Here is a 21,634-nt window from a genome sequence, read left to right on the forward strand (position 1 = left end):
CAGACCATACCCTGTGGGGGATAATTGTGGGGGACCTATGGCAGATAAACTGCTTCTCTTATAACTTTCTAGCTACCAAACATCAATTTATTTTGCAGCAGTTCTCCTCTTATGTACTGTGAATCCAAGCCACCTCTGTTGCATGATCAAAAAAAATTCAGCTGCCTGTATGTGAAGTCTGAATTCAGCACCATCTGTTGTAGCTCTGTCTGAAGTTAATGTGCTGCTACTCAGTCTAGCTTTTTTTTTTTTTTGAGAGAGAGAGAGATTACTGTGTCTCCAGTGCCTCATCCCACGTTACAGAAAAAAACCTGCTATCCATTAAAGGGAGCTAAGAAGAAAATGGCAGTTTTGCCAGGTCAGGCTTTTGTTCTGTAGAAGTAAACCTTACCTTACTATTGCATTTGCAGTAACAAAAATTGGAGAGTTTATAGACTTTCACAAACACAACTGGCTTAATTCAGTGCTAATGGTATTTGCAACACCGGTCTTTATTGGTGAGGTCTGTCAGCCAATTCTGTTATGAAATTCAACAGTGGTGGGGCAAGGCAAGGCTTTTGGTTTAGCTTAGGCTATGTCTAGACTGATGGCAGTGAATTCGCTGCCATCAGATCAATTTATCTGGATCGATTGAGCGGGTCTCCACTTCCGCTCAATCGACCCAGAAATCGATGCTATTAATCCATCTCCGCCAGGTGGAGTAATGCTGTGTCGACGGGAGCACATTTCTTGTCGGCACAGCGAACCGAAGACGCTGCAGTAAGTAGGAGTTAGGAAGTTGACGGGAGATGCACAAGCTACTCTACATAGCTTGTGTATCTCCTGTTGACTGCCGCCGAATTTGGTGGCAAGTGTAGACCTAGGCTTAGAGTATTGTGGCCTCTCAGGTTCATTTTTAGAGATTACGAGCATCGAAGGGCATCTGTCTTGCTCAGTTCTACGGATTACGTCCAGAATGCTGTAGTTTAGAAATGACCACTGTCTTATTCCCTTATGTATGAAGTATGGCAGCTAGATTGAAAAATAGCATGCATCCACTGACTCACACTGAGAGAAATCCAGAAGCTGTCTGCTGGAACAGCTGCTTGCTTTCCTTTTGCAGGAGACCAGAAAAAAAACCAAAAAATGTCTAATTTTGAGCAATAATATGAGATATTTGAGTCACTGCGTAGAACTGTTGTCATCTTTGTTTTTTAATCAAACACTTGATTAGCAAATTTAGAATAACAGTACTTAGGAACTTCCGCTATGTACGAGTCATCCGAATTTGTAAGGGTTTTATAACCTATATAAAAATATTATTCGCAGCAAAATTTTGCATTAAAATTTCAATATTTGAAAGGGAGGAGAGGAAATTTACTCAAAGATGAATGTCTTTACTCTTTTTTTAAAAAAAAATGAAGAATCTGATCTGTATTCTTCAAGTGTACATGATGCATTTCATTTATTTCCTTCAGACAATGTCTGCCAAAGCGATTGTACAAAATGTGCAGAATCCTGTTTACTCACAGTACAGATAAATTATACTAGAGATGTTGTCTGGTCTGGAAGGCCTAAAATTAGACTTACCAGCAGTGGTTTGGTTTGAGGGTATGCATTTGACAGTGGATAGAGGGATATCGTGCAGTCTTTGCTCAGCCTCACTGCTCTGTGCTGGCAAATATCGAAGAAACCTGTTTGGTGGACACTTGAAATCAGAATCCTTGCTTATTTCAATATTTTGTCCACTCAGAAGAATGGGCCAATGGGGCAGAATAGGAGGGGATGGCACCCACAGTCTCAAATTTTGTGAGAGTGGGGAGGGGGGAGGGAGAGATGATGACCCTAGCATTACAGGGCATTGGCTAGGATGACTCCACAGTAGCTGGGGTTCTATGTATAATACACCCTTTCTTTTGGGATTGCTTACTCTTTTCAAGATCAGGAGGCAAGTTTTTAAAATCTGATATACTTGAATGTCTCCTCTCCTGGTTTATTTAATCAATTTTGATGGCTTTTATTAGGAATAATATAATAAAGGAGGGTGGTCAGTTGATCCAGGTTCAAATTTAAAATCCTTCCCTAGGAGGGCAGGGCATTTAGAAGAAAAAAGCAGGCTGCTGAGAGGGAAGTTCCTTTGCTATAGGAAGTGAGAAATGAATGGCTGGTGAGGGAAAGCAAATGTTAAATGGTAATGTTGTATGTCTGTCAGCCTCTGTGCCAATGGATCAGCACAGTATGATAACTATCGTGAGCCACTCTGGATAGCTTGACCACGAGTACCAACCTCAGGTCAGACTGTTTAAGGAACAGGGCACAAACCCCAAACTGGTTGTGTATTCTATACTTAGATTCCACCAACCAAGTATCAGGTGTGAACTCCTCAGGCAGCGCAACAGCCTTGGCATAGAGTCACAGACAGTCCCCTTGGCACACCAATCTATCTTGCCACTTAGTCAAGCTTGCCTTTGTTATAGATGGTCCCTTACACAAAAAATCACAATAATATTCAGGTTACTCTCAGTCCCAAAGGACCAGTCACTTACCCCAGATCAATTGTACTTTAAAACTCTAACCAAAGACAATGCTTGTAGCCAATTGCTGTAATAAACTAATTACATATTGATTAACTAAGAAAACAATGAGTTATTTACAAGGTTAAGCAGGTACACGTGTACACACACACACACACACACACACACACACACACACACACACACACACACACACACACACACACACACACGATGTACAATCTTAGGTTCCAAAAGGTGGTGGTAGCTGCTGTATATGCAAGCTCTATATGTCTTTTAAAGCTAACTCAACTAAGCAGCTTGGGGATCCATTGCTTATGCTTAGAAATACTGCCCTCTCCGAATTCCAAGCCGCATAGTGATACAGTTCTAATCAGGCATTTTTATTCCCTTCTGCCAGAGTTCAAACTGATGAAACCAGTATGGACCTCTGTCTCCTCTTCATGGGCGGGTGGGTGGGAAGCAACCAACAAAGTCTTTGTACTTCGATGTTTCATAATGGCTTGTTTGTTTCATTGAGCCTTATACCAAGGGCTACAGATGTAATAAGTGAGATCAGTACATGCAGCATCCTACAAGCATTTTGTCAAGTCTAAACATGCACATTCTTATCAATTAAATACCTATTTTAACAACGCTAACACACAGGTGAGCCAGACTGGTTTCTGCACTTCTCAGCCTTCAGTGAGACCCAGGGACCTTGCAAGGAGCTGGCATCTGGTCTGCTGGCCTCACAGTAATATGAGCCATTTTTAAGAACAGGTGCAACATGGACATCTCTCTTTGAATCAACACAAATGATCTTGTTACAGCTGGGCCTCCATGCATAGGACTATAGTATCATGAGCTAACCTAATCAAATGGGGATTGTTGACACTTAGGCCATATCTACACTATAAACTTACATCAGCATAGCCACATTTTTCAGAGATGTGAAAAATCCACACCCTGAGCAACACAGTTATACTGACCGAACCAACCCCCGGTGTAGACAGCGTTATGTCAACAGGAGGGCTTCTTTCCTCGACAAAGCTACCGTCTCTTGCAGTGGTAGATTAACTGCCCCAACGGGAGAAGTCCCCCATTGGCATTGTAGTGTCTTCACTAAAGCATTTTAAGCATAGACCTTCCCTCTACATCACATCTCTGAACTAGACCCTACGTGGGCAACAAAGCCCTGTTTATATTTTCCCTTCTCCACTACATACTTTGACAGGGAGACCACAGAAATAACGCCCAATGATGCGAGGATGTGCATTGCACTGCGCTTAAAATTATTTCACTCACATTTTGGGGGCCCGGTTCAGCCCCTGATTGGTACTTTAACTTTGCCATCTGTACCGTAGTTCATTAATGACTACTAATTGTCCTCAAGACACTAAAAAGGAGCAGTGTTCACAATGCTGGTAATAAAATCTGTAATTGTTGGTCCATGGCCCACCATCTTGAGTCATCTAGCTGGGAATTCTGATGTTGTAGCATAAACTTGTGTGATGTAAAATGATCATATGCAAAATTAATCCGTCTGGACTGATCTTTAGCCTGAAACCAGCTATGTGCGGGATGTCTTGGATGAAACTAGGATAGTCTAAAAGGAGCACTCGAAACTGCATTGCTTAATATACAATATAAATTGGTGGACTGCTGAAGTAGGATAACAGGGAATTTCTGCAGCCTTGATAGTATGGAGACTTAGAACAAAATAAAACAACCCATGTGTCAAATTCATTGTGTGTTTCACCACATGTTGCTTTTTATAAGCTTGTGCTCCAGAAAGTTATATCTTGGCTTTTTAACAGGGTGAATAAATCTTCCACACCCACTCCAAAAAAAATAAGTCAGGTGAACAGTCTAGACAAAGGTGATGAAGGATTTCCCTCTTGACAGACACCCAACAAAAGCTTAAAAACTGGGATGATTTCAGTGGGAGAGGTCAGTATTTTTTTTATTTTATTTTTAGTACTGTAGTTAGTTGGCAACCCCTCCAAAGCAGTCAGTTATATTAATTCTTCCAAAGTGAAAGCTTAGGGTGTAACCAGTTTTTGTTCCATTTATGAATACTAATACGTTCAAGTTATTCAAAACTTTTTAACATTTAAATTAAGTAATAGGGTTTTTGTTTGTTTGTTTAAATATACAAGTAATCATTCTGAAAGGGTGGCAGACGTTCCTGGGGAGAACTTACACAAACCTTTGTTGTCCCCAATAAACTAAAATAGAACCAGCTGAGGTGTCTTACTCCTCTCAGCACTGTCAATGCAATGATCGTTTTAGGCCATCTCTTTCTGTATGTAAGCACCACCATATTACAGATATACTCTACTATTAGTCCTCCCACCTTTTTCTTGTGACTAAACTGCTTGTAAAGAGGACCCTCGCCAAAATTATGAACAGCGAAGAGGCATTGTTTTTTTTCGGTTTTCTCAGAATAGCAACAGCCATTAAAAACAGATTGTCATGGGTCAAAAGTAGAATCATAGAATATTAGAGTTCAAAGGGACCTCAGGAGGTCATCTAGTCCAACCCCCTGCTCAAAGCAGGACTAACCTCAGCTAAATCATCCCAGCCAGGGCTTTGTCAAGCCGCAGCTTAAAAACCTCTACAGATGGAGATTAGTAGGAAGCCTTTAAGAGAGTTAATGGGTTTGATAGTCTACCAGGGTTCCAATATTCCCACAGTGGAGGAGATTAAAAAATGAGGATTATTTAATTTAGGGAGGTGATGAATTATAAGTGACCCCTGGTAGAAGGATATGAAATGGTACATGGTATGGAAAATTTCCTGTTTAGCCTTTCTAATCATACAAGAACAAAGGGACACCTTACAAACTTTGAAAAGGAACAAATTTAAAACTGCTAAGAGGAAATGCTCTTTTATTCAATGTTTATTAACCTTGTGGGCCTTGCTTCTGCAAGATGCAATTGAGCCAAGGTTTTTTAATAATAGTGACATGTTTAATCCTTTTTAATAAGAACATTAACAGTTACACTTGCTAGGAAAAATGTTCAAGGGGTATCACCCCTCAATCTTCAGGAAGTAAGCCAACACCAAATGGGTTTAAGATGACATTTCCCCCCTGTGCATGACACTGTATAATTGTCCTTTCTGGGGAGTTTTGCACTTGCATTTGAAGCCTCTGGCCACTGGCAGAGATGAGATATAAAATTAGTGATCTGGTATGGTAAACTCCACCTTTCAGCATCTTATCACTGAGCTGCTAATCTTCCAACATACCAAGAGCCATAAAACAAATGCAGTTTTTGACTGAGAGGTTAAGGAATATAGATGAGCACTGGAATTTCCCAATTAGAGGCATCAACTCTGGATGAGAGTATGTGTACCACAGATATTCTTGATCCCACTGTTTACCTTTAACTATTTCAGTTCTCTCTCTACTCTCTTTAACCAAAGCCAGCCTTTCCATGACCTGCGCTATGTGTACTTTTTTGAGAATCGTGTGCATGCTTGTAGAACGGTCGGCACAGTCGTTAGCTAACGTGGGTGCTCTTTCTTCGCCTGAGTAGAGGGAAGCATTGCCATGATACAGTGCATACAGTGTGCACCTGGCTATTTACTTTCAACCTGCCTCTTCCTCACAGCTGTTCCCTAGGGAGGAGAGGCTTTGATTGTTTTGTCAGTTAGTGTCCCTTCAGGCTGTCATGCTCTGAAGGCTGTCTAGAAAAATGGTGGCGTTTTCTTAATATGTTGTACTGTGTGGTGGTGGTCAAGATTTCTGAAGCCATAATGCAGTGTCAAAAAACATCTGTCTTCCAAGAAGTGATGGGCAGATGAGCGCCGCTCAGTTTTGAAAGGTACCTTCTCCTCTCATTGCACCTTTATTTTATGGTCTGACTTCCAGATGCTGGACTCCCTTTAGTTTCAATGGCCCAGCATTGACAATTATCATTATTACTACAAATAGTGTCTAGAGATCCCTGACAGTATTAGGGCTCCATTGTGTTGAGCCCTGCGTAAGCTAGATACGCTCCCTGTCTAGAAAAGTTTACAATATAAATGAGCTAGAAAGACCAAGTGTGAGAGAAATGGATACAACATACAATCAGAAGATGGGAAACTGAAGCACTTGAGAAATTTTGACTGGTCCAGGGTGACCTAGGAAGTCTGTGATGGAGCTGGGAATTGAAACCCAGGTTTCAAGTCTATGCCAGTGCATTCTAAGTCTGAGCTTCTGGCGAGTTGGACCTTCTGCAGCCTATAGGCCAGGATAACTTGATCCATTTTTATAAGCTGAACAGTGGTGTAGAATTTTAAACCTTTTACACGGTATACAATACACATAAGAAGAAACTTAAAGCAATATCTCAGACTGCTTAAATAAATATATACTTGCTTTACTCCCATAGACAGGGTCCATTCTGCAAGTTCTGTGCTCCATCACTTGTGTATGCAAGCTGTAGTTTTGCAGAATCAGTAGATGTATTTTATGTCAGCCCAGAAACGGACGCAGTCCTGCCAATCCTTTCTCCAAGTGAATAGTCCCAGTAGAATCAAGGGGGCAACTCCTTGGAGTTTAGGACTGATTGCTCAAGTAAGGTTTTGCCGGGGGGGCGGGAAGGGGAGGGAGTGGAGGAGGCTAATTATTTCAGATACTCTAGTTGGGATCCTAAAAATACCTGCAGATCAATTTTAAAATGCAATTTTTCTCCCTCTGGGAGCATATCTCTAGGATATGCTATGTGCTCCTTGTGCAGTAGATTTGGTCATGTTTCTTTGTATCTCTTGTTTCGGAACTTGCTCTGTAAGTACAGCATACTATGGGATCATGTTGTCTCCAGAAATAATGGCTGCAGTAAGCTAGGCCGACTTTTAAGAGAGGAAGTATTTGAGGAGAAACAATCCACCAATCCATCAGCAGACCTACCTACGTACAGTACAGATTGTCACAACATTAACAAAAACTAGCACGTGAACGGAAGGAAATCTGAGCTGATGGATGTTTTAAATTATTCCCTTGTGTTGCAAGTACTAGAGAGCCAACTTGGAATTGCTGTCCAAATTGCAAATCCTTCTTAATTTGTTTGACCTTTCCAGTGATGAAGGAAAGGCACAAAGCCCTATAAATTGAAGTCATCTCCTTAATTTCACTGTTCTTTCATGGACACAGATGAGCTTGTTCTCTGCATGTATTGGCTGGAGGAGTTGTGAGCCTGATTTAATGTTAGAAATTACTTTATTCTTGACAGTGAATTTGAGAAGTAAGTTGAGCCTTTCTGTATGAAGGATTAATCTTCCAGACACAGTGCTGGAGTTCACCATCCTGCACTAAAAGATTAAACCGGTGATCTGATAATTTCTAACTCATCTCACCCTAAACTAAGTTTAAAGTCAAGCAGGCTTGGAGATTCTGTTATCATTATTAATAAAGGTGGATTTTTCTAGAGTTATTAGGAAAAAGTATATAAACCTAGCTCTGTCTGTCCCTAGGACATGCAGATATTTCAGCAGATAGTTGAAAAACCTGCTCAAGAGGGAGAGGGGGAGTTCATATGCAAGACTGTGCAAATAGCTCTGAGTGATTGCAAAAACTAAAAAGCCTTTTTATGAACAAAGTGAATTGGCGTTTTCAGTTTGCATTTAAAAAAAATACAAAACCTAGATAAACTGGGAATTCTATACCTGCCCCATGAAATGTATTTTTCTTGCATATGGAAGCATCTTTTCTATTAAATACAGTACATTTCAGCTAGCATATTGTATCACCAAGAAGTTTCTTGATACTCCAGTGTCCCTTTTTTGGTTTTAAAGTATTCTTCCAACTAACCAATCTAGAAACCCTGTGTTGGAAATGTGTGTTTTCCAGCAATTTATCAGGCAGTTTTTACAGAATCCAGATAGCTTACTTCCATGTTGTAATAAAGGAAAAATTGAATCGCCAGACATCTACTTGAATAGATGGGTATTCTGGTACTAGTGTGTGTGTTACTTCTTGATTTGTGACTCATCAGTGGATAGAGTAATAATTTTTGGTGAGCAGGAGGCAGAATAAATTGCTGGTTGTGATCTGATGTCTTATCCACAACACAGCAAGCTAAAGGGATGAATTGGAGACAGGAATAGCAGCAATGTTTTTTTTGGGTGTGTAGGAAACCTCAAAGGATATATTATACTGTTGCCATTTTGATTACTTTAAAAAATTGAACATAAAGATAAAATAAGAAACCCTCAAGCATAATGGCTTTGCCAGTACTAGAAATACATCATAGAACAAAAGGCTGCAGAGCTTTTTATATCTTGTATTCAGTAAATTGAGTTGAAAAGGAATAGACAAGTGTATTTTTAAAGTCCACACCTTAAGTCTGGGCCCTTATTTTTGCATGGGTGGAGTACGTTTGTGGCATAGTTGCCATGCTCATGTAAGCAAGTATGATGGCTTACATGAGAGAGGGTATAATTAACATAAGATTAATTAATCTTAAGAGGGTGTGTGGTTTTTTTTTTTTTTTTTTTTTTTTAAATCCTTTTAATTTATGCTGTACTACCATGCATAGATGTACCTTTGGATCACACTTATCCTAGTCCTGGAAGCCCTGAGGGTCCTGGACGTGCATTCACTTAAGTTATACAACTGCTTTTCATCTTCAACAAATATAGAGCCATTCAATCATATTACTGGAAAGCTTATTCAAGCTGTTCTAAGCCAGTGGTGCTTTTTAAAATCCTTTTAAATATATTCATCTGAACCTGACCCTTTAACTGTGATGCAAGACTTTATATGTATGTCATGTGTATATATATTTTTAAAGGTTGGTCAAGCCTTCCCCCATTCAGAACCTGTTGCTTTTCATTTATTTAGGCTCTTTTCATTCTGGGATGAGCCTTCCAAAGACCTCAGTACAGCTGATGCATTGTGTACATAAACCATTGGCAAATTGTCTTGTAAAAAAAAAAAAGTGTGTCTAGAATGCTCTCTCTCTCTATGGATGTTAACCAGGATGAATGCCAATAACAGTTAAAATCAGTTCTATTATGTGATAAAAACTTGTATTTGAGCATCTCTCACTCTTAATAGGAGAAGTCTTAAACTTTCTGTTGTTCACACTTGTTCACACTTGTGTTACTTGGTGTGTTTCCAACAAAAATGAACACTGGAAAAAATTAAAAACCTAAACCAGCTGGTTTCATGTAGTTACATACCTGCTGAAATCATCCTGTTGCATTTGTCTCCCACAGGGACTAGACACTTAAAATTTGCCCCTGCATTCAGAAGTTCATAGCCTGTTTGCCCGAATCACTCTTTATGCCCACTACTTGAACGTTCTTTTAAGTGCTACTCCTTTGTGGCTCAGGATTGGAATGTCACATCTCTAAATGTACTTGAAATACTTCCCAGTTCCTTGGGGGTATTTATAGCACGTTCGTTTAGGTTGATAGAAGTCGCATGTCTACATTCTTTGGGGTTTCAGCCACAATCTTGGGCACATTAATTAAGCGGACTTCACCAAATGCTTGAAGCAAAAATTTTTCCTTAAGTGGGGCGAGGCAACATCAGGAGGAGGCTTGTGATGTGTGATCTGATGTTGTTAGATTGTAAACTCTTCATGGCAGGGACTGTCACTTTGTTCTTTTTACCGGGCCTGGTGCCGTAGGGCCCTAATCTGTGATTTGGACCTCTGGGCACTACCACAGTACAAATTGTAAGTAATAACATAATTGATGGATTGTGAAGCTGTAGGCCTGTGGGAACCACTCGGAATCAGTTTTGCATATGCAAAATATGAACGATTGCAAATGCAGACTGGATAAAATATACACACTCCTGTTGTCAGAAAAGCTACTTTTGAATAGTGCCTGTTTGCAGAACTAACCCCTGTCCAACTAAAGTGAATGTGACGACTTTGCTACAGAACTTCTGGTGAACTGTGTTGCAGCCTTCACTCCATTTACCTTTGTGACATTCTTTAAAAATACACTACCATCCGTTGTTCCTGCCTGCAGCATAAAACATGGCTGCACAAGCAATATACATAGCACACTAGACGCTACAGTAATCTTGGTCTGTCTAAATGTACCTTGTGAATTTACCATGATCAGTGGAAGTCAGTGTCATCAGATCCTGTTTGTTTCAGGTTGGTAGAGTTCCTGTGTCAACTAGTTTATCATCTGTAATCACGACCAGGTGGGTAGCAAAGTCTCAAATTCCACCCTGTTTTCAGGTGAAAAGGGTGACCTGTTTCTAATTCTGTTACAAGTGAATTGCTCCATACAGCAGTGCTATTCTAACTTATGCTCCTATCACAATCAGCCTTGAAAATTAAAATAAAAGTTGGGTTTTATATTACAGCTCTGCCAGCAGGCTCTTCAAATAAGGTAAATGCTAATAGTTTTGACTGCATAAGCAGACCGAGCAGCCACTGTTGTCATCAACAGGTTGAGCAGCCTTGATGCTAGAACCTGCTCTAGTATTTTAAGAGGGGAATGTTGGCCAACATTTTGGAGAAGAGGTAATGAGCTCTCCAATGGCACCAAGATTCCAGAAATTATTAGCCTCGTCCTGATTTGAACCACTGATTTGGAGGTGAAAGTTTCTTCTTCGCTCGCCGTCTTTTCAAAAGACATTCACTCCTTTTCGTTCAGAGGTTTCTATGTCCATTGTTTGCACATTAGTTATTGTGCTGTATCTCTCTATATTTAGCTCAGAGAGTGTCTTGTGTGATCTACTTCCTTCCTGCTGTTGCATATTATAGAGCTGATGTACTAAAGCATGCATTTTGGCATTCTGGGTCTTTTTTTTTTTTTTTTTTTTAAATGCTTGAATCTCTTAAAACCGAAAGAGAAACTGTCTGCAGTCCAAGGAAGCACTGTATGTCGGGAGTGCTGTCTAATCCGGAATTTGTGCAGCTGCCACAATGATGTGCCATAACTTTATTGGGTGATATAAGTGTTTAATTCATATTGTATATGGCTCAGAATAAATATTACTCTGCCCAGTCATAAGAATCCATCTTGCACTCAACACCTCATATTCTGATGTAATTTCCTTGACTAGTTTTTATAGTTCTCTGTATTGAGAGTTTCTTAAGAAAAATAAGACTATGGAGAAAATGCACGCAAACCATCTCTTCTAATGTAGACCACTGAGCATAAAACTTACATTTAAACTGCTACTTGAAGACAGCCTTCAGAATTAGAACTAAGGTTTATACAGTTTTATAGAGCAATAAAGTGCAATTTCTTTGTAGACAGCAACAATCTGCATGCCAGATATAGGCTTTTAACTTAAAATCTTGACCCTTGTCCTTTATTTTCCCCTCTCTTTAGAGATTGCTGCTTATTTTCTGTGTCCTGCACTGCCATTTTTTTGCATATGTCTGAAATTCTCTGGTGGTCTAGTCTAGCTTTAAAAAAAGACTCCTTGCTTAAGTCTGTTTTCACAAAGGAAACTAAAGTTTGAGGAAAGTGTTAATTACTAAGCAAACAGTAACTACTGGACATTGCTCTGACAGTCTCAAACTCTGTAAACATTTCTGTTAGCCATTTCCATTTCTTGGCTTAACTGGGGGGGGGGGGGGGGAATTCTGAGCAACAAAATTACCACAATAAGTCGAGACTGCATCTTGTCATACCAGTTGTTGTCTAGGGAGAGCAGAGCAAAAGGAAAATAGAACCTCAGCCATTGTAAATCAGTGTCTTCCCCATAGGCGTGCCCAGGCAGACCCTAATGCAGGGGTCTCAAACATACGGTCAAACATACTTTTGTATCCGTCCCGCACACCTTTTTGATGGTTCCTGCGGCGTCATCTCACTGTGCCACCGAAATAGTGGAAGGCGCGCGATTTCTTGGCGGACACAGTAAGCTGCCGACGAAAAAGGAGGAGCTGCGAGAATGTGTCAGAGACTAGGACGCCGCGAGAATTCCGCCAGCGGGTAGTTCAGCTGTGGCCCGCTGGTGGAATGGAATTGACACCCTTGATAAAGATGGTGCACACCCTAATGTCATGTGCACACCCTAATGATATGTGCTGCGCACGCCTATGGTCTTCCCATGTACCCGTCTTTATGCAGTGTAAATCTCTTCCATTGGACTAGCTTATTACAGATGTAAGGCATCCATTTTGTTATAAGTTGTTTTTGGGAACCATGCTTTAATTCCTCAGTGAATTAAATATTTCTAACCTTGGTCAAACTAGGTTTTCCATGAGCATTTCATATCTCTGCCCTGTGATTATTTCCCCCCCTCTCCCCCCAAATAATTAGTTGTATTTACATATTATTGCATTAATTTTTAAGCACAACCATTCTGGAAGGAGTTAGTTGCCTTTTCCGTGCCCTGCCTCCCTAACACTTAAATTGCCATAAATCCTGACCTAATACACCATCCACTCCAACTTTTCTGCATGGATTCACCAACACATTAAAGTCCTGTCTGTGGTAGGATCAGAACAGTGCTGACTACTATCTTGTTCAAAACGAGTTGAAGGCTTTTGTCTGGCTTTCCTGACCAGTATAACTAGCGATCACTTCCCCCTGAGAATTGTGCTGTAAACTATCCCCGTGAGTAGTCTCTAATATGGTTCTGTAGCACGGTTTTTACATTGTTCTTGGACAAGAATCCTTGTTCCTCCTGGTGAAGGAATCCATGACGGAACCTTACTAGCACCACCCATGTTTAAACATAGTTGTGTGTCTAGCAGTGTGCCTAAACATTGGGCAACCAGAATGCTTGCACTGCGAGCTAATCTACTTCTTAAAGATGTTAGATAATGTAATAAAATAGCTCAGTGGCACATTCTAATGAATTGCCGCATTTCATCATGCTTCTAAAAAATGTTTATCTTCTGCAAAGTAGAACTGCATTTATAGTGCAGCGCAATCTAAAATGTCTGGCCAAAACCTGTTATAATACCTAGGAAAATGGAAATATTTCTTTAAACGAATTCCAGAGCTGTGGTTTTTCCTCCGGGTATTTAAACTGTTTGTTATGTTCTGACTACTTACTTTGGTGCAGGTTATATATTACTTGGATTTAAAACTCATTTTATGGACAGTTGACTCTGGTCTTTCCGTGGTTCTTTTTTAATAATGAAAAACAGAACTTAAATTTTCAATTTAGCATTATGTAAACTTTAATATATAGTGGCCAAAGAAAGAAAAATTACATTATTTCATTTGCCACTGAGGTTTACGGATCTATTCCCCCTTCATGGTTATGACCAAAGATTCATGCTGTTGTAACCCTGACCGCTACATCAGTACAATATTTTTGTTTTTCTTACTTTACACTTCCCTTCCCCACTTGTAATACAAATCTGGCTAACTCCCCAATGCAGTGGATTTCATTTTCTCTGGTCCTTCGTGTCAGAACTTCATGCTTTGGCTCAAGTTCTCTGCTCATGTAAATTGGTGCAGCTCCTCTGAAGCCAATGGTTCTGGTCCAGTTTATGCGCGAGAAGAACTTTGTCCTTCATATACTTCTTGTTTGAATGTAAACTCCTTGGGGCAGGAATTGTATCTTATTTATAATACCAAGCACTCTGTTGGTAGTCCATATAATGGTGTTATTACTGCTGCTAAACCACTAATACACCTTTTTTTTTCCCCCCTTGCAAAGAAACTTCCAGTTCAGATTTCTGGTACCCAAACCCCCAATCTTAACATTGTAACCTCCTAGAATTATGCTGTCATCCCGTGCAGTTAGTTAAATTATGATTTAAAAAGCAGTCAAAAACTTATCTCTGATCTTTCACTGCACAGTTTCCACATCCATGTACCATCAGGCAACTTGTAACAGTGGCCCCTGCTAGGCTGGTTACTCTGCTTACAACCATAAAATGAAACTAGCAGAATGGACTAGCTTGTTAAATAGTTGGCCTCTCAAGATAGGGATGTTACCAAGTTCTTTCAATAGCTTTCAAGTGCAGGTTATGTGGTGGGTAAAGATCAGTTTCTTTACCTGCCTGGTGTGTGTTTGCTATTTTTTTAAACAGGCTTTGAAGGTGGGAGTCTCTGGAATGAGTAGGATGGTCTTGTTCCAGTTCCTGGTGGACGGGGTGGTTCTACCACAATGGTACCTTTTCTTATGTCTCTCAAGAGACCCAAACAAATGGATGATTCAGGGAGGCTGGGCTACCATCTCACACCCAGGGTTTCATGTATAGAATACTGGTGCTGCCACAATTTGGTGGCTCATTGCAGTGTGGAGAAATGGAAAATGTCATAAGCTCTTGTTAATCAGACACTCGCCACGTGCTAAATTCACATTAAACAGTAAGATGAAATTCAGTAAAGATAAGTGCAAAGCACTGCATTTGAGACAGAAAAATCAAATGCACAACTACAAAATGGAGAATAATTGGCGAGGTGGCTATACCGGTGAAAAGGATCAGGGGGTTATAGTGGATCACAAATTTGAATATGAGCCAACAATGTGATGCAGTTGTGTAAAAGGTTAATATCGTTGTGTGGTGTATTACCAGGATTGTTGTATGGACGACTCAGGAGGTAATTGTCCCACTCTGCTCAGCAATGGTGAGGCCCCAGGTAGAGTATTGTCAAGTTCTGGGCATTACACTTTAAACAGTATGTGCACAGTTGGAGAGAGTCCAGAGGGGAGAGCAACAAAAATGATAAAAGTTTAAAAAAACAACAACAACCTAATCTATGGGGAAAAGTTATAAAAACTGGGCATGTTTAGGCTTGATTTAAAAAAAAAAAAAAAAAAGACTGAGGGGGGGGACCTGATAGTTTTCAAATATGTTAAGGACTGTTAGAAAGGGGAGAGTGATCAGTTGTTCTGCCTGTCTACTGAAGATAGGGGCAAGAAATAATAGACTTAATCTGCAGCAAGGGAGAATGAGATTAGATATTAAGAAAAACTTTTTTAACTATGAAGTGTAGTTAAGGTTTGGAGTAGGTTTCCAAGAAAGGTTGTGGAATCCCAGTAATTCAAGGTTTGTAAGAACAAGTTGAACACACACCAGTCAGGGATGGTCTAGGTTTATTTGGTCAAGTCTCAATACAGGGGGCTGGACTAGATGACCTCTCAAAATCCTCACAATCCCTACATTTTTATGGTTGGTTTTTTGTTTTTTTTTTAAATTCACCGTATATAGTAGCCTGGTGATGCACTATAGGTTGTTAGTTCTGCCTCTAAAAATCTCAGAGGAAATTGTCTCAAGAGCGAGACAACATAAAGGGAATGCTCTCACTTCATATATAAACTTTACAGTACAAATACAGTAATCGCATGGTGTAAATCACATTTGGGGCTGAAAGGAAGAAAAGTGAGGGAAACATACTCATCTGCTGACAAGATAAACAAGAAACTTAATGCTGTCTGAGTGTGTCATCCTTCGGGTTGCTAAACTTCTCAGCCTCTTCACTTTGACAATGTCACTTTCGTTCCTGCTGCAAAATCCTTCTGTGCCATATTTAGGAATTCCTGGAATTTCAGAATCCCACACCCAGAATAGAAACCATACTTGAAAACCACCATAAGATGATGAATTGTATAGCATGCTACCATATGTGAATAATGTGCGTGCATTTGACTCCTCAACCATTATAAGCCAAGCAAAGAAGTATCCTTTTTGAGTTAATGGATTTAGTGGAGTTTGTATGTGATTCATGTAATGTGTTTCAGATTATTTTTTTATGCTTATTTCCTAGGCTTCATTAAGCTTGTGGTCTGACCGTATTGTGGTAGTGCCTGCTAGCAGTTTACTAAAGACTAGTTTTAATATCCTGATATGTATTTCTTTAATATCCTGTAATACCCTTTTTCAGCTCTTCTTGGATAATGCTAATACTAAACAGGCTGTGACGCACAAAAGCTTCAAGCTGCATTTTAAGGCTCCTGTAATGGATCCCATCTTTCTTCTTGACACTACGTGTGAGCATGTTGCTTTGCAAAGCAGTGTAGAAAGAGGATGTTCCTGCCCTAGTCGTATGTATGTTGTGAGAATGAGCAGTTAACACATTTTTATCCCCTTTTCCTTCCCTCATACTTACAACTTCTCCAAGGCTAAGGCCGGTCTCCAGTAGGAGCATTTTGTCAGTGTAGCCATATTAGTATACTATACTGGCAAAATCCTAGTGTGGACTGATTCTACAATAGGGGCTTTTGCTAGCATAGCTGTGTTGGTATGGATCAGTCCTTTTAACACCCTTGAGGGACATAACTATGTCAACAAGCTTGTAGAGTAGATCTGGCCAAAGTTTAGGTGGCACCTTTAACTCATCTGTGGGAAACATGGGAACAAGTTCAGTTTTATGGAAATGAAAATGTCTTTTAATGGACTGTCCATTTTTCTCTCTGGTAAAAGTAGAAGTAATCAAAGACCATATCTACGCTACAAACTTTGGTGTTCGCAAGTTTACATCAGTGTAAAACTGCCTCAGTTAGTATGTTGCTCATGTGCATATATACTTGGCTCCTTGCATAGACTCTTTGTATACTCACCGGTAATGCTAGTGTCAGTACACTGTGGGTGGGTATCCCAGTGTACAACTCGCCATGTTCTGGTGTGCAGTCTTTTGGAAAATTTTGACAATGAATGGTGGGGCAGAAACGAGTCGCACAGGGGTGACTGTGAGCAAGGGATCAAGTTCCTGTCATGCAACTTTCTCCATCCCATAATGCCATCCACAACCCATCATTTTTCGTACCTTTTTTAAAAATCCCACAAAACCACGCTGCACTTCTTGCTGTGTGACATAGCGAAAACCAGTTAGAGGTTGTTGGTGGTGTTCATGGAGCACTGCTTCTGGGTCTGAGAATCGATCACTGACTGGCGGGATCGCATTGTAATGCAAGTTTGGGATGATGAGCCGTCGCTGCAGAACTTTCAGATGTGAAAGACCACATTCCTGGATCTGTGTGCTGCATTTTGCCCAGCCCGCAGCACAGGGACACCAGAGTGAGAGCTGCACAGACAATTGAAAAGCAGATGGCAATTGCATTGTGGAAGCTTGCATTGCCAGATTGTTACTGGCCAGTGGGAAATCATTTTAGAGTTGGAAAATCCACAGTGGGGGTTATTGTCATTCAAGCATGCAGGGCCATTAATCGTCTCCTGCTATGCAGGACTATCTCTCTCAGAAATGTGGAGGACTAAGTGGATGGACTTGTAGCAGTGGGGTTCCTGAATTGTGGGGTGATAGATGGCACACACATCCCATTGCGCCAGACCACCTTGCTACGGCATACAATAATGGAAAGAGGTACTTTTCTGTGATTATGCAAGTGTTGGTTGATCACAAGGAAGGTGCTGGCTGGTCAGGGAGATTAAAGATGTGAGCATCATGCAATACCTAGGACTGTTCAGAAAGCTTCAGGCCGGGACATTCTGTCCCAACCAACGGATTACCATTGACAACGATGAAATGCCAGTAGTGATCCTGGGGAACCCAGCCTACCCTTTTTGCTCCTCTGACTCCTGCAGCTGTACACTGGCCACCTAAACAGCACAGCAAGGAGAGGTTCAACTACGGGTGCAGAATGACAGCTGACTGTGCTTTCGGTAGATTGAAGGGCCACTGGTGGTGGTTACTCACAAGATGGGATCTCAGTGAGAAAAATATCCTAATGGTTATTGCTGCCTGTTGTGTCCTGCATAACACCTGTGAAGCAAAGAGGGAAAAATTGCTGTCAGGGTGGAGGGGCTGTCTGCTGAGTTTGAACAGCCAGATGCAAGGGTTATTACAAGTATTCAGTGTGAAGCTACGTGGCTGAGGGAGGCCTTGAAAGAGCACTGTAACAGTCAGCCGCAGTAACGTGTGTTGGTGGACTGTGTTCTGTCTGGCCCTGATGTTTTGGGGGCTGTTAGGAATTGTGTGTGGTGTACATCTACGAATACAACACCGTTTGTCAATGACACTGAGTTCTGCCGCCCTGTAGAGTAACAGATAATGGATGCTTTCATAGTGCTAGGCTTTCTGCAGCATTTACTGTGAAGTAATAAAAATGATTTTTCCAAAAAATAGGGTTTTGTTGCATAGCAAAACCAGTGCAAAAATTGCCATGTGTAATTCGAAAAGAAACACCACAAAAGCTTCTGAAATGAAGTAACAGAGCAGAACTTAAAAAGGGGAAGGAACATTCGTGTCCAGTTCATTTTGGCTACATGTACACCGCTAGGGGCCCTCACAGGTCAGTATGGGTGAAGCCGTGGTTATCCTTACTGCCCCTCAGCATGGCGTGGTGGGGTAGGAATGTGGCCCAATGATGCCACGTGGGATGTTGGGAGTGTGACCAGTATAGTTCTCTGACTGCGAAGAGAGGCCAGCCTGTGACTCTTGAACCTGTAGGTCAACAAGAGTCTGCAGCATTTGTCTGCCGCCAGATAAGCCCCATTATGTCCTGAAGCATCCATTCCCTGTCTGCTCTTTTGTTCTTCACACCGTCTGAAATCTTGACCCTCCAGGCCCTTTGTTCATGGTCTAATGCAGCACTGGCTTGCAGGATCATGGCGGTCGAGCATTCTGCAGGAGTGGAAGGAGGACCCCTCAAGGTTTCAATAGCAGCACCTACAGATAAAATACAGAGAGGTATGATTGAATGCATAGTCGCGACAGAAAGCAAAAGCTAGGTTTAAAAACTCCCTTCCCTTGCTTCCCTAAAGCTTTAACAAGATGTGCTTCTTGACACATTCGCTTCGGAGTGCCTCTTTATAGCACCGTTCTCCAGCCCCAGCCATGGTGACTATGGCCTAAGGGGTGAGGGCGGAGAGTGAGGAGGGATTTGATTGGTTGCATGAAACAATAAAATTGTGGCCCCTATTTCCATGGGTATGAGTGCGGGGAAGTGACACTGAGCACGGGCACTATTTTCCACGGGCGGTGGCGATTTTAGCTGATATCTCACTTCTGAGGGTCACAAAGACACAGAGAGCAGAGCTGCTGCTGGTATCCTGAAACCACCTGGGCCTGTATGCTGCTGGACTGTGTGCTTGCAGCTGTGCCTCCCAAGGTCGTTGCAGATTGGTGTGGGAAAGTGTCCTGTTGTGGAGGAAGATATAAGGCTGCGGTCCCTAGAAACCTTCAGGAGAGGATTGCAGAGTACATATATGAAAATGTCATTGGGGTGTGTCAGGAGGATTCAAGGGACATCCCTCCATACACAAACAAACTGTTCTCAGTACTTCCTCTTGGCTAACTCTGCAAAGAAAGGAAAAGCAAATAATGCTACCTCTTTGTTGTACCGCTGCCTTTTCTAGAGTGTGAGTAAATTAATGAGAAGTTGTTACCTGCATCCTGCTGGGGTTGGGCCCTGTCTGGAAACGCATTCACATGCTTTATCCAAGGTTCCTTCCCCTGCATCGAGCTTGCCTGTGCTTGGCTGCCGGGACTGACTAGATTGAGGTGGAGTCTCAAACAGATCGTGGCTCACAGTGTAGCTGGATCCCCTGATCACGTGTCCCTCATCCTCCTCTCTGTTCACGGCAGGAGTCTGCGTCTCAGGCTCCTCGGAGGTATACATGATGCCTGCTCATCCCTGTCGTACCCCTGCTCTTGCATCCCTCATGCAATCTGCTTGTATACATCCACATTTCTACAGCTGCTCCATAGCTGTGTTTGCACAGCCTCCTCTTCCCACAGGCCTCCCTGATCCTCCAGTGTCTACTCCAGGCAGGAGTGTGTCCAGAGCATGTCATTGGCATAGTCGGTTGGGCAGTTGCACACACAAGGGGATTGCTACTACGTGTGCTTGTCAAGCTGGGCAATCAGGAAAAAGCATTTTAAAAAAATATGTGGCGTTTTTAAAGAAGGTGATGGCTTCTGGTGTCTGCCACCCCTGGGCAGTGGAGTTCACAATTGTGACCAGAGCGGTCAGTGTCATCAGGCATTTTGGGATAGCTGCTGGAGAAAAGTTAGTCAACGAAGGTCACGCAGTGTCGACACTCGCACTACATCGACCACAGTAGGTCAACTGTGGTTCATTGCTGTTCATAGAGGTGGTGTTACTGCATCGCCATAACGGAGCATTTACAAATTTGTCTCCCGCTAATGTGTGTAGACCTAAGCACAACTTGGCTGACGGAAGGCGGTTTACGTCAACCTAACTTTGTAGCGTTAAATCAGGCCTGAGCTGCTTGCTTTTTTGGTATTAGAAGATATTCTATCATTACACTTTTTGCCAGGTAAAAGGTCACATTCTGGATGGATTTGCAGTGTGACATTGTGATGACTGTGCTATGATGCTAATGAATACTTGTTACACAATGCATGGGAGTGGGAAGTCTCTTCTCTGTGACTCAAAAAGCCAGACTTTATTTAGAGAGGCACAGTAATTTATTCACCCATGTGTATCAAAACAGTCTGGGGGCATGCACAGACTTATATTCCCAAAACAAACACAATCCTTTGGATGCCTTGTTTTCTAAAGGCAATGGCAAACTCATCTGGCCTTCGGCAATAGGCCAGGCTGCAGAGGACATCTGAAGAGACAGGTTCCTAACATCTGTTTTGGGTGGCTGGATTTTATTTTATTTTATTTTGTTTTAGTTTACGAGGACTTGAAGCAAATTTGCTGTCACTATTTCCAGCTATGCTATGATTTAAAAAAAAATATAGAGAGCTGCTGAGCAAGACCAGGGTATGATGAGAAGTGCAGTATAAAACTTGTCGTCCTAGATGCTTTTGGGTAGGCTTTAAAACATTTGATTGACAAAATACTTGTGTGGTGAGAGGATGGAATATTGCAGTATATGCAGAAAGGAAGTCACCTGACAGCAGAGGATTTGGCATTCCAAGTTAAATGGTTCCTGACGCTGCATTATCACCAGTTTTTCCTCATTCGGAACTGCTGGCTGAATGAATGAATGCCTCCCTAGAACAGTAAGGAAGAGGTAGTCATATTCCATTTGTTCCCCTGATGCCCATGTCTGAAGCCTTTCTAAGCAACGGGTCAATAGCTAAACCTTCATAGGTAGGTCACAGGAAAACAAGCCATTGTAGTCATATATGGGAAGCTGTTAACCCTGTCCCATGTCCTGAACCTTCTACTAATCAGCAGCGCTCCACCGTAACATTCTCACTGACATGAACCTGCTGCTTTTTTGACAAGAGCCTCATCCCACCTCTTCCAGTTGCTGACCCCTCTCCCCTCTTCCTTCCTGCCTTGCACTCGGCAGTACTGTCCATCTCCAGCCTTCCCCTAAAGT

At 41.6% G+C, this 21,634-nt stretch overlaps 1 protein-coding gene across 1 annotated transcript in view; it reads left to right on the forward strand.

Moving 5' to 3' along the window:
* Nucleotides 1-21,634, forward strand: part of CHSY1 (chondroitin sulfate synthase 1) — a 100,070-nt gene that overhangs the window by 60,137 nt on the left and 18,299 nt on the right. The gene's annotated exons all lie outside the window — the stretch shown is intronic.

The sequence above is a fragment of the Emydura macquarii genome, unplaced genomic scaffold (assembly GCF_026122565.2).
Source record: "Emydura macquarii macquarii isolate MOO-44397 ecotype Brisbane River unplaced genomic scaffold, CSIRO-AGI_Emac_v2 contig_1644, whole genome shotgun sequence".
NCBI classification, from domain to species: Eukaryota; Metazoa; Chordata; order Testudines; family Chelidae; genus Emydura; species Emydura macquarii.